Here is a 19,334-nt window from a genome sequence, read left to right as displayed (position 1 = left end):
AGTGAGACTCCCATAGGGTTCAGTGTTAATCAGTGAGACTCCCATAGGTGTCAGTGTTAATCAGTGAGACTCCCTCAGGGTTCAGTGTTAATCAGTTGGACTCCCATAGGGTTAAGTGTTAATCAGTGAGACTTTCACAAGGTTCAGTGTTAATCAGTGAAACTCCCACAGGGTTCAGGGGTAATCAGTGAGACTCCCACAGGGTTCAGTGTTAATCAGTGAGACTCCCATAGGTGTCAGTGTTAATCAGTGAGACTCCCACAGGGTTCAGTGTTAATCAGTGAGACTCCCATAGGGTTCAGTGTTAATCAGTGAGACTCCCTCAGGGTTCAGTGTTAATCAGTTGGACTCCCATAGGGTTAAGTGTTAATCCGTGAGACTTTCACAAGGTTCAGTGTTAATCAGTGAAACTCCCACAGGGTTCAGGGGTAATCAGTGAGACTCCCACAGGGTTCAGTGTTAATCAGTGAGACTCCCACAGGGTTCATGTGTTAATCAGTGAGACTCCCATAGGGTTCAGTGTTAATCAGTGAGACTCCCACAGGGGTCAGTGTTAATCAATGAGACTCCCACAGTGTCCAGTGTTAATCAGTGAGACTACCACAGTGTTCAGTGTTAATCAGTGAGACTCCCACAAGGTTCAGTGTTAATCAGTGAGACTCCCACAGTGTTCAGTGTTAATCAGTGAGACTCCCACAGTGTTCAGTGTTAATCAGTGAGACTCCCATAGGGTTCAGTTTTAATCACTGAGACTCCCACAGGGTTCAGTGTTAATCAGTGAGACTCCCATAGGGTTCAGTGTTAATCAGTGAGAATCCCATAGATGTCAGTGTTAGTCAGTGAGACTCCCATATGGTTCATTGTTAATCAGTGAGACTCCCATAGGGTTCAGCGTTAATCTGTGAGACCCCCATAGGGTTCAGTGTTAATCATTGAGACTCCCGCAGGGTTCAGTATTAATCAGTGAGACTCCCATAGGGTTCAGTGTTAATCAGTGAGACTCCCACACGGTTCAGTGTTAATCAGTGAGACTCCCACAGGGTTCAGTGTTAATCAGTGAGACTCCCACAGGGTTCAGTGTTAATCAGTGAGACTCCCACAGGGTTCAGTATTAATCAGTGAGACTCCCACAGGGTTCATGTGTTAATCAGTGAGACTTCCATAGGGTTCAGTGTTAATCAGTGAGACTCCCACAGGGTTCAGTGTTAATCAGTGAGACTCCCACAGTGTTCAGTGTTAATCAGTGAGACTCCCACAGTGTTCAGTGTTAATCAGTGAGACTCCCACAGGGTTCAGTGTTAATCAGTGAGACTCCCACAGTCTTCAGTGTTGATCAGTGAGACTCCCATAGGGTTCAGTGTTAATCAGTGAGAATCCCATAGAGTTCGGTGTTAATCAGTGAGACTCCCATAGGGTTAATTGTTAATCAGTGAGACTCCCATAGGGTTCAGTGTTAATCAGTGAGACTCCCATAGGTGTCAGTGTTAATCAGTGAGACTCCCACAGGGTTCAGTGTTAATCAGTGAGACTCCCATAGGGTTCAGTGTTAATCAGTGAGACTCCCTCAGGGTTCAGTGTTAATCAGTTGGACTCCCATAGGGTTAAGTGTTAATCAGTGAGACTTTCACAAGGTTCAGTGTTAATCAGTGAAACTTCCACAGGGTTCAGGGGTAATCAGTGAGACTCCCACAGGGTTCAGTGTTAATCACTGAGACTCCCATAGGTGTCAGAGTTTATCAGTGAGGCTCCCACAGGGTTCAGTGTTAATCAGTGAGACTCCCATAGGGTTCAGTGTTAATCAGTGATACTCCCTCAGGGTTCAGTGTTAATCAGTTGAACTCCCATAGGGTTAAGTGTTAATCCGTGAGACTTTCACAAGGTGCAGTGTTAATCAGTGAAACTCCCACAGGGTTCAGAGGTAATCAGTGAGACTCCCACAGGGTTCAGTGTTAATCAGTGAGACTCCCACAGGGTTCAGTGTTATTCAGTGAGACTCCCACAGGGTTCAGTGTTAATCAGTGAGAATCCCATAGGGTTCAGTGTTAATCAGTGAGACTCCCACATTGTTCAGTGTTAATCAGTGAGACTCCCATAGGGTTCAGTTTTAATCACTGAGACTCCCACAGGGTTCAGTGTTAATCAGTGAGACTACCATAGGGTTCAGTGTTAATCAGTGAGTATCCCATAGATGTCAGTGTTAATCAGTGAGACTCCCATATGGTTCATTGTTAATCAGTGAGACTCCCATAGTGTTCAGCGTTAATCTGTGAGACCCCCATAGGGTTCAGTGTTAATCATTGAGACTCCCACAGGGTTCAGTGTTAATCAGTGAGACTCCCATAGGGTTCAGTGTTAATCAGTGAGACTCCCACAGGGTTCAGTGTTAATCAGTGAGACTCCCACAGGGTTCAGTGTTAATCAGTGAGACTCCCACAGGGTTCAGTGTTAATCAGTGAGACTCCCACAGGGTTCAGTATTAATCAGTGAGACTCCCACAGGGTTCATGTGTTAATCAGTGAGACTCCCATAGGGTTCAGTGTTAATCAGTGAGACTCCCACAGTCTTCAGTGTTCATCAGTGAGACTCCCACAGTGTTCATTGTTAATCAGTGAGACTCCCATAGGGTTCAGTGTTAATCACTGAGACTCCCACAGGGTTCAGTGTTAATCAGTGAGACTCCCATAGTGTTCAGTGTTAATCAGTGAGAATCCCATAGAGGTCAGTGTTAATCAGTGAGACTCTCACAGGGTTCAGTGTTAATCAGTAAGACTCCCAGAGGGTTCAGTGTTAATCAGTGAGACTTCCATAGGGTTCAGTGTTAATCAGTGAGTCCCCCATAGGGTTCAGTGTTAATCAGTGAGACTCCCACAGGGTTCAGTGTTAATCAGTGAGACTCCCACAGGGTTCAGTGTTAATCAGTGAGACTCCCACAGGGTTCAGTGTTAATCAGTGAGACTCCCATAGGGTTCATTGTTAATCAGTGAGACTCGCATACGGTTCAGTGTTAATCAATGAGACTCCCATAGGGTTCAGTGTTAATCAGTGAGACTCGCATACGGTTCAGTGTTAATCAATGAGACTCCCACAGGGTTCAGTGTTAATCAGTGAGAATCCCACAGGGTTCAGTGTTAATCAGTGAGACTCCCACAGTGTTCAGTGTTAATCAGTGAGACTCCCACATTGTTCAGTGTTAATCAGTGAGACTCCCACAGGGTTCAGTATTAATCAGTGAGACTCCCACAGGGTTCATGTGTTAATCAGTGAGACTCCTATAGGGTTCAGTGTTAATCAGTGAGACTCCCACAGGGTTCAGTGTTAATCAATGAGACTCCCACAGTGTCCAGTGTTAATCAGTGAGACTACCACAGTGTTCAGTGTTAATCAGTGAGACTACCACAGTGTTCAGTGTTAATCAGTGAGACTCCCACAAGGTTCAGTGTTAATCAGTGAGACTCCCACAGTGTTCAGTGTTAATCAGTGAGACTCCCACAGTGTTCAGTGTTAATCAGTGAGACTCCCATAGGGTTCAGTTTTAATCACTGAGACTCCCACAGGGTTCAGTGTTAATCAGTGAGACTCCCATAGGGTTCAGTGTTAATCAGTGAGAATCCCATAGATGTCAGTGTTAGTCAGTGAGACTCCCATATGGTTCATTGTTAATCAGTGAGACTCCCATAGGGTTCAGCGTTAATCTGTGAGACCCCCATAGGGTTCAGTGTTAATCATTGAGACTCCCACAGGGTTCAGTGTTAATCAGTGAGACTCCCATAGGGTTCAGTGTTAATCAGTGAGACTCCCACACGGTTCAGTGTTAATCAGTGAGACTCCCACAGGGTTCAGTGTTAATCAGTGAGACTCCCACAGGGTTCAGTGTTAATCAGTGAGACTCCCACAGGGTTCAGTATTAATCAGTGAGACTCCCACAGGGTTCATGTGTTAATCAGTGAGACTTCCATAGGGTTCAGTGTTAATCAGTGAGACTCCCACAGGGTTCAGTGTTAATCAGTGAGACTCCCACAGTGTTCAGTGTTAATCAGTGAGACTCCCACAGTGTTCAGTGTTAATCAGTGAGACTCCCACAGGGTTCAGTGTTAATCAGTGAGACTCCCACAGTCTTCAGTGTTGATCAGTGAGACTCCCATAGGGTTCAGTGTTAATCAGTGAGAATCCCATAGAGTTCGGTGTTAATCAGTGAGACTCCCATAGGGTTAATTGTTAATCAGTGAGACTCCCATAGGGTTCAGTGTTAATCAGTGAGACTCCCATAGGTGTCAGTGTTAATCAGTGAGACTCCCACAGGGTTCAGTGTTAATCAGTGAGACTCCCATAGGGTTCAGTGTTAATCAGTGAGACTCCCTCAGGGTTCAGTGTTAATCAGTTGGACTCCCATAGGGTTAAGTGTTAATCAGTGAGACTTTCACAAGGTTCAGTGTTAATCAGTGAAACTCCCACAGGGTTCAGGGGTAATCAGTGAGACTCCCACAGGGTTCAGTGTTAATCAGTGAGACTCCCATAGGTGTCAGAGTTTATCAGTGAGACTCCCACAGGGTTCAGTGTTAATCAGTGAGACTCCCATAGGGTTCAGTGTTAATCAGTGATACTCCCTCAGGGTTCAGTGTTAATCAGTTGAACTCCCATAGGGTTAAGTGTTAATTCGTGAGACTTTCACAAGGTGCAGTGTTAATCAGTGAAACTCCCACAGGGTTCAGAGGTAAACAGTGAGACTCCCACAGGGTTCAGTGTTAATCAGTGAGACGCCCACAGGGTTCAGTGTTATTCAGTGAGACTCCCACAGGGTTCAGTGTTAATCAGTGAGAATCCCACAGGGTTCAGTGTTAATCAGTGAGACTCCCACAGTGTTCAGTGTTAATCAGTGAGACTCCCATAGGGTTCAGTGTTAATCAGTGAGACTCCCACACGGTTCAGTGTTAATCAGTGAGACTCCCACAGGGTTCAGTGTTAATCAGTGAGACTCCCACAGGGTTCAGTGTTAATCAGTGAGACTCCCACAGGGTTCAGTATTAATCAGTGAGACTCCCACAGGGTTCATGTGTTAATCAGTGAGACTTCCATAGGGTTCAGTGTTAATCAGTGAGACTCCCACAGGGTTCAGTGTTAATCAGTGAGACTCCCACAGTGTTCAGTGTTAATCAGTGAGACTCCCACAGTGTTCAGTGTTAATCAGTGAGACTCCCACAGGGTTCAGTGTTAATCAGTGAGACTCCCACAGTCTTCAGTGTTGATCAGTGAGACTCCCATAGGGTTCAGTGTTAATCAGTGAGAATCCCATAGAGTTCGGTGTTAATCAGTGAGACTCCCATAGGGTTAATTGTTAATCAGTGAGACTCCCATAGGGTTCAGTGTTAATCAGTGAGACTCCCATAGGTGTCAGTGTTAATCAGTGAGACTCCCACAGGGTTCAGTGTTAATCAGTGAGACTCCCATAGGGTTCAGTGTTAATCAGTGAGACTCCCTCAGGGTTCAGTGTTAATCAGTTGGACTCCCATAGGGTTAAGTGTTAATCAGTGAGACTTTCACAAGGTTCAGTGTTAATCAGTGAAACTCCCACAGGGTTCAGGGGTAATCAGTGAGACTCCCACAGGGTTCAGTGTTAATCAGTGAGACTCCCATAGGTGTCAGAGTTTATCAGTGAGACTCCCACAGGGTTCAGTGTTAATCAGTGAGACTCCCATAGGGTTCAGTGTTAATCAGTGATACTCCCTCAGGGTTCAGTGTTAATCAGTTGAACTCCCATAGGGTTAAGTGTTAATTCGTGAGACTTTCACAAGGTGCAGTGTTAATCAGTGAAACTCCCACAGGGTTCAGAGGTAAACAGTGAGACTCCCACAGGGTTCAGTGTTAATCAGTGAGACGCCCACAGGGTTCAGTGTTATTCAGTGAGACTCCCACAGGGTTCAGTGTTAATCAGTGAGAATCCCACAGGGTTCAGTGTTAATCAGTGAGACTCCCACAGTGTTCAGTGTTAATCAGTGAGACTCCCACATTGTTCAGTGTTAATCAGTGAGACTCCCACAGGGTTCAGTATTAATCAGTGAGACTCCCACAGGGTTCATGTGTTAATCAGTGAGACTCCCACAGGGTTCAGTGTTAATCAATGAGACTCCCACAGTGTCCAGTGTTAATCAGTGAGACTACCACAGTGTTCAGTGTTAATCAGTGAGACTCCCACAAGGTTCAGTGTTAATCAGTGAGACTCCCACAGTGTTCAGTGTTAATCAGTGAGACTCCCACATTGTTCAGTGTTAATCAGTGAGACTCCCATAGGGTTCAGTTATAATCACTGAGACTCCCACAGGGTTCAGTGTTGATCAGTGAGACTCCCATAGGGTTCAGTGTTAATCAGTGAGAATCCCATAGATGTCAGTGTTAATCAGTGAGACTCCCATATGGTTCATTGTTAATCAGTGAGACTCCCATAGGGTTCAGCGTTAATCTGTGAGACCCCCATAGGGTTCAGTGTTAATCATTGAGACTCCCACAGGGTTCAGTGTTAATCAGTGAGACTCCCATAGGGTTCAGTGTTAATCAGTGAGACTCCCACAGGGTTCAGTGTTAATCAGTGAGACTCCCATAGGGTTCAGTGTTAATCAGTGAGACTCCCTCAGGGTTCAGTGTTAATCAGTTGGACTCCCATAGGGTTAAGTGTTAATCAGTGAGACTTTCACAAGGTTCAGTGTTAATCAGTGAAACTCCCACAGGGTTCAGGGGTAATCAGTGAGACTCCCACAGGGTTCAGTGTTAATCAGTGAGACTCCCATAGGTGTCAGAGTTTATCAGTGAGACTCCCACAGGGTTCAGTGTTAATCAGTGAGACTCCCATAGGGTTCAGTGTTAATCAGTGATACTCCCTCAGGGTTCAGTGTTAATCAGTTGAACTCCCATAGGGTTAAGTGTTAATTCGTGAGACTTTCACAAGGTGCAGTGTTAATCAGTGAAACTCCCACAGGGTTCAGAGGTAAACAGTGAGACTCCCACAGGGTTCAGTGTTAATCAGTGAGACGCCCACAGGGTTCAGTGTTATTCAGTGAGACTCCCACAGGGTTCAGTGTTAATCAGTGAGAATCCCACAGGGTTCAGTGTTAATCAGTGAGACTCCCACAGTGTTCAGTGTTAATCAGTGAGACTCCCACATTGTTCAGTGTTAATCAGTGAGACTCCCACAGGGTTCAGTATTAATCAGTGAGACTCCCACAGGGTTCATGTGTTAATCAGTGAGACTCCCACAGGGTTCAGTGTTAATCAATGAGACTCCCACAGTGTCCAGTGTTAATCAGTGAGACTACCACAGTGTTCAGTGTTAATCAGTGAGACTCCCACAAGGTTCAGTGTTAATCAGTGAGACTCCCACAGTGTTCAGTGTTAATCAGTGAGACTCCCACATTGTTCAGTGTTAATCAGTGAGACTCCCATAGGGTTCAGTTATAATCACTGAGACTCCCACAGGGTTCAGTGTTGATCAGTGAGACTCCCATAGGGTTCAGTGTTAATCAGTGAGAATCCCATAGATGTCAGTGTTAATCAGTGAGACTCCCATATGGTTCATTGTTAATCAGTGAGACTCCCATAGGGTTCAGCGTTAATCTGTGAGACCCCCATAGGGTTCAGTGTTAATCATTGAGACTCCCACAGGGTTCAGTGTTAATCAGTGAGACTCCCATAGGGTTCAGTGTTAATCAGTGAGACTCCCACAGGGTTCAGTGTTAATCAGTGAGACTCCCACAGGGTTCAGTGTTAATCAGTGAGATTCCCACAGGGTTCAGTGTTAATCAATGAGACTCCCACAGTGTCCAGTGTTAATCAGTGAGACTACCACAGTGTTCAGTGTTAATCAGTGAGACTACCACAGTGTTCAGTGTTAATCAGTGAGACTCCCACAAGGTTCAGTGTTAATCAGTGAGACTCCCACAGTGTTCAGTGTTAATCAGTGAGACTCCCATAGGTGTCAGAGTTTATCAGTGAGACTCCCACAGGGTTCAGTGTTAATCAGTGAGACTCCCATAGGGTTCAGTGTTAATCAGTGATACTCCCTCAGGGTTCAGTGTTAATCAGTTGAACTCCCATAGGGTTAAGTGTTAATTCGTGAGACTTTCACAAGGTGCAGTGTTAATCAGTGAAACTCCCACAGGGTTCAGAGGTAAACAGTGAGACTCCCACAGGGTTCAGTGTTAATCAGTGAGACGCCCACAGGGTTCAGTGTTATTCAGTGAGACTCCCACAGGGTTCAGTGTTAATCAGTGAGAATCCCACAGGGTTCAGTGTTAATCAGTGAGACTCCCACAGTGTTCAGTGTTAATCAGTGAGACTCCCACATTGTTCAGTGTTAATCAGTGAGACTCCCACAGGGTTCAGTATTAATCAGTGAGACTCCCACAGGGTTCATGTGTTAATCAGTGAGACTCCCACAGGGTTCAGTGTTAATCAATGAGACTCCCACAGTGTCCAGTGTTAATCAGTGAGACTACCACAGTGTTCAGTGTTAATCAGTGAGACTCCCACAAGGTTCAGTGTTAATCAGTGAGACTCCCACAGTGTTCAGTGTTAATCAGTGAGACTCCCACATTGTTCAGTGTTAATCAGTGAGACTCCCATAGGGTTCAGTTATAATCACTGAGACTCCCACAGGGTTCAGTGTTGATCAGTGAGACTCCCATAGGGTTCAGTGTTAATCAGTGAGAATCCCATAGATGTCAGTGTTAATCAGTGAGACTCCCATATGGTTCATTGTTAATCAGTGAGACTCCCATAGGGTTCAGCGTTAATCTGTGAGACCCCCATAGGGTTCAGTGTTAATCATTGAGACTCCCACAGGGTTCAGTGTTAATCAGTGAGACTCCCATAGGGTTCAGTGTTAATCAGTGAGACTCCCACAGGGTTCAGTGTTAATCAGTGAGACTCCCACAGGGTTCAGTGTTAATCAGTGAGATTTCCACAGGGTTCAGTGTTAATCAATGAGACTCCCACAGTGTCCAGTGTTAATCAGTGAGACTACCACAGTGTTCAGTGTTAATCAGTGAGACTACCACAGTGTTCAGTGTTAATCAGTGAGACTCCCACAAGGTTCAGTGTTAATCAGTGAGACTCCCACAGTGTTCAGTGTTAATCAGTGAGACTCCCACAGTGTTCAGTGTTAATCAGTGAGACTCCCATAGGGTTCAGTTTTAATCACTGAGACTCCCACAGGGTTCAGTGTTAATCAGTGAGACTCCCATAGGGTTCAGTGTTAATCAGTGAGAATCCCATAGATGTCAGTGTTAGTCAGTGAGACTCCCATATGGTTCATTGTTAATCAGTGAGACTCCCATAGGGTTCAGCGTTAATCTGTGAGACCCCCATAGGGTTCAGTGTTAATCATTGAGACTCCCACAGGGTTCAGTGTTAATCAGTGAGACTCCCATAGGGTTCAGTGTTAATCAGTGAGACTCCCACACGGTTCAGTGTTAATCAGTGAGACTCCCACAGGGTTCAGTGTTAATCAGTGAGACTCCCACAGGGTTCAGTGTTAATCAGTGAGACTCCCACAGGGTTCAGTATTAATCAGTTAGACTCCCACAGGGTTCATGTGTTAATCAGTGAGACTTCCATAGGGTTCAGTGTTAATCAGTGAGACTCCCACAGGGTTCAGTGTTAATCAGTGAGACTCCCACAGTGTTTAGTGTTAATCAGTGAGACTCCCACAGTGTTCAGTGTTAATCAGTGAGACTCCCACAGGGTTCAGTGTTAATCAGTGAGACTCCCACAGTCTTCAGTGTTGATCAGTGAGACTCCCATAGGGTTCAGTGTTAATCAGTGAGAATCACATAGAGTTCGGTGTTAATCAGTGAGACTCCCATAGGGTTAATTGTTAATCAGTGAGGCTCCCATAGGGTTCAGTGTTAATCAGTGAGACTCCCATAGGTGTCAGTGTTAATCAGTGAGACTCCCACAGGGTTCAGTGTTAATCAGTGAGACTCCCATAGGGTTCAGTGTTAATCAGTGAGACTCCCTCAGGGTTCAGTGTTAATCAGTTGGACTCCCATAGGGTTAAGTGTTAATCAGTGAGACTTTCACAAGGTTCAGTGTTAATCAGTGAAACTCCCACAGGGTTCAGGGGTAATCAGTGAGACTCCCACAGGGTTCAGTGTTAATCAGTGAGACTCCCATAGGTGTCAGAGTTTATCAGTGAGACTCCCACAGGGTTCAGTGTTAATCAGTGAGACTCCCATAGGGTTCAGTGTTAATCAGTGATACTCCCTCAGGGTTCAGTGTTAATCAGTTGAACTCCCATAGGGTTAAGTGTTAATTCGTGAGACTTTCACAAGGTGCAGTGTTAATCAGTGAAACTCCCACAGGGTTCAGAGGTAATCAGTGAGACTCCCACAGGGTTCAGTGTTAATCAGTGAGACGCCCACAGGGTTCAGTGTTATTCAGTGAGACTCCCACAGGGTTCAGTGTTAATCAGTGAGAATCCCACAGGGTTCAGTGTTAATCAGTGAGACTCCCACAGTGTTCAGTGTTAATCAGTGAGACTCCCACATTGTTCAGTGTTAATCAGTGAGACTCCCACAGGGTTCAGTATTAATCAGTGAGACTCCCACAGGGTTCATGTGTTAATCAGTGAGACTCCCACAGGGTTCAGTGTTAATCAATGAGACTCCCACAGTGTCCAGTGTTAATCAGTGAGACTACCACAGTGTTCAGTGTTAATCAGTGAGACTCCCACAAGGTTCAGTGTTAATCAGTGAGACTCCCACAGTGTTCAGTGTTAATCAGTGAGACTCCCACATTGTTCAGTGTTAATCAGTGAGACTCCCATAGGGTTCAGTTTTAATCACTGAGACTCCCACAGGGTTCAGTGTTAATCAGTGAGACTCCCATAGGGTTCAGTGTTAATCAGTGAGAATCCCATAGATGTCAGTGTTAATCAGTGAGACTCCCATATGGTTCATTGTTAATCAGTGAGACTCCCATAGGGTTCAGCGTTAATCTGTGAGACCCCCATAGGGTTCAGTGTTAATCATTGAGACTCCCACAGGGTTCAGTGTTAATCAGTGAGACTCCCATAGGGTTCAGTGTTAATCAGTGAGACTCCCACAGGGTTCAGTGTTAATCAGTGAGACTCCCACAGGGTTCAGTGTTAATCAGTGAGACTCCCACAGGGTTCAGTGTTAATCAGTGAGACTCCCACAGGGTTCAGTATTAATCAGTGAGACTCCCACAGGGTTCATGTGTTAATCAGTGAGACTCCCATAGGGTTCAGTGTTAATCAGTGAGACTCCCACAGGGTTCAGTGTTAATCAGTGAGACTCCCACAGTGTTCAGTGTTAATCAGTGAGACTCCCACAGTGTTCAGTGTTAATCAGTGAGACTCCCACAGGTTTCAGTGTTAATCAGTGAGACTCCCACAGTCTTCAGTGTTCATCAGTGAGACTCCCACAGTGTTCATTGTTAATCAGTGAGACTCCCATAGGGTTCAGTGTTAATCACTGAGACTCCCACAGGGTTCAGTGTTAATCAGTGAGACTCCCATAGTGTTCAGTGTTAATCAGTGAGAATCCCATAGAGGTCAGTGTTAATCAGTGAGACTCCCACAGTGTTCAGTGTTAATCAGTGAGACTCCCATAGGGTTCAGTTTTAATCACTGAGACTCCCACAGGGTTCAGTGTTAATCAGTGAGACTCCCATAGGGTTCAGTGTTAATCAGTGAGAATCCCATAGATGTCAGTGTTAGTCAGTGAGACTCCCATATGGTTCATTGTTAATCAGTGAGACTCCCATAGGGTTCAGCGTTAATCTGTGAGACGCCCATAGGGTTCAGTGTTAATCATTGAGACTCCCACAGGGTTCAGTGTTAATCAGTGAGACTCCCATAGGGTTCAGTGTTAATCAGTGAGACTCCCACACGGTTCAGTGTTAATCAGTGAGACTCCCACAGGGTTCAGTGTTAATCAGTGAGACTCCCACAGGGTTCAGTGTTAATCAGTGAGACTCCCACAGGGTTCAGTATTAATCAGTGAGACTCCCACAGGGTTCATGTGTTAATCAGTGAGACTTCCATAGGGTTCAGTGTTAATCAGTGAGACTCCCACAGGGTTCAGTGTTAATCAGTGAGACTCCCACAGTGTTCAGTGTTAATCAGTGAGACTCCCACAGTGTTCAGTGTTAATCAGTGAGACTCCCACAGGGTTCAGTGTTAATCAGTGAGACTCCCACAGTCTTCAGTGTTGATCAGTGAGACTCCCATAGGGTTCAGTGTTAATCAGTGAGAATCACATAGAGTTCGGTGTTAATCAGTGAGACTCCCATAGGGTTAATTGTTAATCAGTGAGGCTCCCATAGGGTTCAGTGTTAATCAGTGAGACTCCCATAGGTGTCAGTGTTAATCAGTGAGACTCCCACAGGGTTCAGTGTTAATCAGTGAGACTCCCATAGGGTTCAGTGTTAATCAGTGAGACTCCCTCAGGGTTCAGTGTTAATCAGTTGGACTCCCATAGGGTTAAGTGTTAATCAGTGAGACTTTCACAAGGTTCAGTGTTAATCAGTGAAACTCCCACAGGGTTCAGGGGTAATCAGTGAGACTCCCACAGGGTTCAGTGTTAATCAGTGAGACTCCCATAGGTGTCAGAGTTTATCAGTGAGACTCCCACAGGGTTCAGTGTTAATCAGTGAGACTCCCATAGGGTTCAGTGTTAATCAGTGATACTCCCTCAGGGTTCAGTGTTAATCAGTTGAACTCCCATAGGGTTAAGTGTTAATTCGTGAGACTTTCACAAAGTGCAGTGTTAATCAGTGAAACTCCCACAGGGTTCAGAGGTAATCAGTGAGACTCCCACAGGGTTCAGTGTTAATCAGTGAGACGCCCACAGGGTTCAGTGTTATTCAGTGAGACTCCCACAGGGTTCAGTGTTAATCAGTGAGAATCCCACAGGGTTCAGTGTTAATCAGTGAGACTCCCACAGTGTTCAGTGTTAATCAGTGAGACTCCCACATTGTTCAGTGTTAATCAGTGAGACTCCCACAGGGTTCAGTATTAATCAGTGAGACTCCCACAGGGTTCATGTGTTAATCAGTGAGACTCCCACAGGGTTCAGTGTTAATCAATGAGACTCCCACAGTGTCCAGTGTTAATCAGTGAGACTACCACAGTGTTCAGTGTTAATCAGTGAGACTCCCACAAGGTTCAGTGTTAATCAGTGAGACTCCCACATTGTTCAGTGTTAATCAGTGAGACTCCCATAGGGTTCAGTTTTAATCACTGAGACTCCCACAGGGTTCAGTGTTAATCAGTGAGACTCCCATAGGGTTCAGTGTTAATCAGTGAGAATCCCATAGATGTCAGTGTTAATCAGTGAGACTCCCATATGGTTCATTGTTAATCAGTGAGACTCCCATAGGGTTCAGCGTTAATCTGTGAGACCCCCATAGGGTTCAGTGTTAATCATTGAGACTCCCACAGGGTTCAGTGTTAATCAGTGAGACTCCCATAGGGTTCAGTGTTAATCAGTGAGACTCCCACAGGGTTCAGTGTTAATCAGTGAGACTCCCACAGGGTTCAGTGTTAATCAGTGAGACTCCCACAGGGTTCAGTGTTAATCAGTGAGACTCCCACAGGGTTCAGTATTAATCAGTGAGACTCCCACAGGGTTCATGTGTTAATCAGTGAGACTCCCATAGGGTTCAGTGTTAATCAGTGAGACTCCCACAGGGTTCAGTGTTAATCAGTGAGACTCCCTCAGTGTTAATCAGTGAGACTCCCACAGTGTTCAGTGTTAATCAGTGAGACTCCCACAGGTTTCAGTGTTAATCAGTGAGACTCCCACAGTCTTCAGTGTTCATCAGTGAGACTCCCACAGTGTTCATTGTTAATCAGTGAGACTCCCATAGGGTTCAGTGTTAATCACTGAGACTCCCACAAGGTTCAGTGTTAATCAGTGAGACTCCCATAGTGTTCAGTGTTAATCAGTGAGAATCCCATAGAGGTCAGTGTTAATCAGTGAGACTCTCACAGGGTTCAGTGTTAATCAGTAAGACTCCCAGAGGGTTCAGTGTTAATCAGTGAGACTCCCATAGGGTTCAGTGTTAATCAGTGAGTCCCCCATAGGGTTCAGTGTTAATCAGTGAGACTCCCACAGGGTTCAGTGTTAATCAGTGAGACTCCCACAGGGTTCAGTGTTAATCAGTGAGACTCCCACAGGGTTCAGTGTTAATCAGTGAGACTCCCATAGGGTTCATTGTTAATCAGTGAGACTCGCATACGGTTCAGTGTTAATCAATGAGACTCCCATAGGGTTCAGTGTTAATCAGTGAGACTCGCATACGGTTCAGTGTTAATCAATGAGACTCCCACAGGGTTCAGTGTTAATCAGTGAGAATCCCACAGGGTTCAGTGTTAATCAGTGAGACTCCCACAGTGTTCAGTGTTAATCAGTGAGACTCCCACATTGTTCAGTGTTAATCAGTGAGACTCCCACAGGGTTCAGTATTAATCAGTGAGACTCCCACAGGGTTCATGTGTTAATCAGTGAGACTCCTATAGGGTTCAGTGTTAATCAGTGAGACTCCCACAGGGTTCAGTGTTAATCAATGAGACTCCCACAGTGTCCAGTGTTAATCAGTGAGACTACCACAGTGTTCAGTGTTAATCAGTGAGACTCCCACAAGGTTCAGTGTTAATCAGTGAGACTCCCACAGTGTTCAGTGTTAATCAGTGAGACTCCCACAGTGTTCAGTGTTAATCAGTGAGACTCCCATAGGGTTCAGTTTTAATCACTGAGACTCCCACAGGGTCCAGTGTTAATCAGTGAGACTCCCATAGGGTTCAGTGTTAATCAGTGAGAATCCCATAGATGTCAGTGTTAATCAGTGAGACTCCCATATGGTTCATTGTTAATCAGTGAGACTCCCATAGGGTTCAGCGTTAATCTGTGAGACCCCCATAGGGTTCAGTGTTAATCATTGAGACTCCCACAGGGTTCAGTGTTAATCAGTGAGACTCCCATAGGGTTCAGTGTTAATCAGTGAGACTCCCACAGGGTTCAGTGTTAATCAGTGAGACTCCCACAGGGTTCAGTGTTAATCAGTGAGACTCCCACAGGGTTCAGTGTTAATCAGTGAGACTCCCACAGGGTTCAGTATTAATCAGTGAGACTCCCACAGGGTTCATGTGTTAATCAGTGAGACTCCCATAGGGTTCAGTGTTAATCAGTGAGACTCCCACAGGGTTCAGTGTTAATCAGTGAGACTCCCACAGTGTTCAGTGTTAATCAGTGAGACTCCCACAGTGTTCAGTGTTAATCAGTGAGACTCCCACAGGTTTCAGTGTTAATCAGTGAGACTCCCACAGTCTTCAGTGTTAATCAGTGAGAATCCCACAGTGTTCATTGTTAATCAGTGAGACTACCATAGGGTTCAGTGTTAATCACTGAGACTCCCACAGGGTTCAGTGTTAATCAGTGAGACTCCCATAGTGTTCAGTGTTAATCAGTGAGAATCCCATAGAGGTCAGTGTTAATCAGTGAGACTCTCACAGGGTTCAGTGTTAATCAGTAAGACTCCCAGAGGGTTCAGTGTTAATCAGTGAGACTCCCATAGGGTTCAGTGTTAATCAGTGAGTCCCCCATAGGGTTCAGTGTTAATCAGTGAGACTCCCACAGGGTTCAGTGTTAATCAGTGAGACTCCCACAGGGTTCAGTGTTAATCAGTGAGACTCCCACAGGGTTCAGTGTTAATCAGTGAGACTCCCATAGGGTTCAGTGTTAATCAGTGAGACTCGCATACGGTTCAGTGTTAATCAATGAGACTCCCATAGGGTTCAGTGTTAATCAGTGAGACTCCCACAGGGTGCATGTGTTAATCAGTGAGACTCCCATAGGGTTCAGTGTAAATCAGTGAGACTCCCACAGGGTGCATGTGTTAATCAGTGAGAATCCCATAGGGTTCAGTGTTAATCAATGAGACTCCCATAGGGTTCAGTGTTAATCAGTGAGACTCCCACAGGGTTCAGTGTTAATCAGTGAGACTCCCACAGGGTTCAGTGTTAATCAGTGAGACTCCCTCAGGGTTCATGTGTTAATCAGTGAGACTCCCATAGGGTTCAGTGTTAATCAGTGAGACTCCCACAGGGTTCAGTGTTAATCAGTGAGACTCCCACAGTGTTCAGTGTTAATCAGTGAGACTCCCACAGTGTTCAGTGTTAATCAGTGAGACTCCCTCAGGGTTCAGTGTTAATCACTGGGACTCCCACAGGGTTCAGTGTTAATCAGTGAGACTCCCACAGGGTTCAGTGTTAATCAGTGAGACTCCCTCAGGGTTCATGTGTTAATCAGTGAGACTCCCATAGGGTTCAGTGTTAATCAGTGAGACTCCCACAGGTTTCAGTGTTAATCAGTGAGACTCCCACAGTGTTCAGTGTTAATCAGTGAGACTCCCACAGTGTTCAGTGTTAATCAGTGAGACTCCCTCAGGGTTCAGTGTTAATCACTGGGACTCCCACAGGGTTCAGTGTTAATCAGTGAGACTCCCATAGGGTTCAGTGTTAATCAGTGAGACTCCCATAGGGTTCATTGTTAATCAGTGAGACTCCCATAGGGTTCAGTGTTAATCAGTGAGACTCCCATAGGTTTTAGTGTTAATCAGTGAGACTCCCACAGGGTTCAGTGTTAATCAGTGAGACTCCCATAGGGTTCAGCGTTAATCAGTGAGACTCCCTCAGGGTTCAGTGTTAATCAGTGAGACTCCCATTTGGTTAAGTGTTAATCAGTGACACTCCCACAGGGTTCAGTGTTAATCAGTGAGACTCCCACAGGGTTCAGTGTTAATCAGTGAGACTCCCTCAGGGTTCAGTGTTAATCAGTGAGACGCCCATAGGGTTAAGTGTTAATCAGTGAGAATCCCATAGGGTTCAGTGTTAATCAGTGAGACTCTCACAGGGTTCAGTGTTAATCAGTGAGACTCCCACAGGGTTCAGTGTTAATCAGTGAGACTCCCACAGGGTTCAGTGTTAATCAGTGAGACTCCCATAGGGTTCAGTGTTAATCAGTGAGACTCGCATACGGTTCAGTGTTAATCAATGAGACTCCCATAGGGTTCAGTGTTAATCAGTGAGTCCCCCATAGGGTTCAGTGTTAATCAGTGAGACTCCCACAGGGTTCAGTGTTAATCAGTGAAACTCCCACAGGGTTCAGTGTTAATCAGTGAGACTCCCACAGGGTTCAGTATTAATCAGTGAGACTCCCATAGGGTTCAGTGTTAATCAGTGAGACTCGCATACGGTTCAGTGTTAATCAATGAGACTCCCATAGGGTTCAGTGTTAATCAGTGAGACTCCCACAGGGTGCATGTGTTAATCAGTGAGACTCCCATAGGGTTCAGTGTAAATCAGTGAGACTCCCACAGGGTGCATGTGTTAATCAGTGAGAATCCCATAGGGTTCAGTGTTAATCAATGAGACTCCCATAGGGTTCAGTGTTAATCAGTGAGACTCCCACAGGGTTCAGTGTTAATCAGTGAGACTCCCACAGGGTTCAGTGTTAATCAGTGAGACTCCCTCAGGGTTCATGTGTTAATCAGTGAGACTCCCATAGGGTTCAGTGTTAATCAGTGAGACTCCCACAGGGTTCAGTGTTAATCAGTGAGACTCCCACAGTGTTCAGTATTAATCAGTGAGACTCCCACAGTGTTCAGTGTTAATCAGTGAGACTCCCTCAGGGTTCAGTGTTAATCACTGGGACTCCCACAGGGTTCAGTGTTAATCAGTGAGACTCCCACAGGGTTCAGTGTTAATCAGTGAGACTCCCTCAGGGTTCATGTGTTAATCAGTGAGACTCCCATAGGGTTCAGTGTTAATCAGTGAGACTCCCACAGGGTTCAGTGTTAATCAGTGAGACTCCCACAGTGTTCAGTGTTAATCAGTGAGACTCCCACAGTGTTCAGTGTTAATCAGTGAGACTCCCTCAGGGTTCAGTGTTAATCACTGGGACTCCCACAGGGTTCAGTGTTAATCAGTGAGACTCCCATAGGGTTCAGTGTTAATCAGTGAGACTCCCATAGGGTTCATTGTTAATCAGTGAGACTCCCATAGGGTTCAGTGTTAATCAGTGAGACTCCCATAGGTTTTAGTGTTAATCAGTGAGACTCCTACAGGGTTCAGTGTTAATCAGTGAGACTCCCATAGGGTTCAGCGTTAATCAGTGAGACTCCCTCAGGGTTCAGTGTTAATCAGTGAGACTCCCATTTGGTTAAGTGTTAATCAGTGACACTCCCACAGGGTTCAGTGTTAATCAGTGAGACTCCCACAGGGTTCAGTGTTAATCAGTGAGACTCCCTCAGGGTTCAGTGTTAATCAGTGAGACGCCCATAGGGTTAAGTGTTAATCAGTGAGAATCCCATAGGGTTCAGTGTTAATCAGTGAGACTCTCACAGGGTTCAGTGTTAATCAGTGAGACTCCCACAGGGTTCAGTGTTAATCAGTGAGACTCCCACAGTGTTCAGTGTTAATCAGTCAGACTCCCACAGGGTTCAGTGTTAATCAGTGAGACTCCCACATGGTTCAGTGTTAATCAGTGAGACTCCTACAGGGTTCAGTGTTAATCAGTGAAACTCCCACAGGGTTCAGGGGTAATCAGTGAGACTCCCACAGGGTTCAGTGTTAATCAGTGAGACTCCCACAGGGTTCAGTGTTAATCAGTGAGACTTCCACAGGGTTCAGTGTTAATCACTGGGACTCCCCACAGGGTTCAGTGTTAATCAGTGAGACTCCCACAGGGTTCAGTGTTAATCAGTGAGACTCCCTCAGGGTTCATGTGTTAATCAGTGAGACTCCCATAGGGTTCAGTGTTAATCAGTGAGACTCCCACAGGGTTCAGTGTTAATCAGTGAGACTCCCACAGTGTTCAGTGTTAATCAGTGAGACTCCCACAGTGTTCAGTGTTAATCAGTGAGACTCCCTCAGGGTTCAGTGTTAATCACTGGGACTCCCACAGGGTTCAGTGTTAATCAGTGAGACTCCCATAGGGTTCAGTGTTAATCAGTGAGACTCCCACAGTGTTCAGTGTTAATCAGTGAGACTCCCACATTGTTCAGTGTTAATCAGTGAGACTCCCACAGGGTTCAGTATTAATCAGTGAGACTCCCACAGGGTTCATGTGTTAATCAGTGAGACTCCCACAGGGTTCAGTGTTAATCAATGAGACTCCCACAGTGTCCAGTGTTAATCAGTGAGACTACCACAGTGTTCAGTGTTAATCAGTGAGACTCCCACAAGGTTCAGTGTTAATCAGTGAGACTCCCACAGTGTTCAGTGTTAATCAGTGAGACTCCCACAGTGTTCAGTGTTAATC

This window comes from Petromyzon marinus, chromosome 85, assembly GCF_048934315.1.
Source record: "Petromyzon marinus isolate PM22_M1 ecotype Great Lakes invasive population chromosome 85, UKy_Petmar_22M1.pri1.0, whole genome shotgun sequence".
NCBI lineage: Eukaryota > Metazoa > Chordata > Hyperoartia > Petromyzontiformes > Petromyzontidae > Petromyzon > Petromyzon marinus.
The sequence above is the reverse complement of the archived record's forward strand: the minus strand, read 5'-3'. Positions refer to the sequence as shown.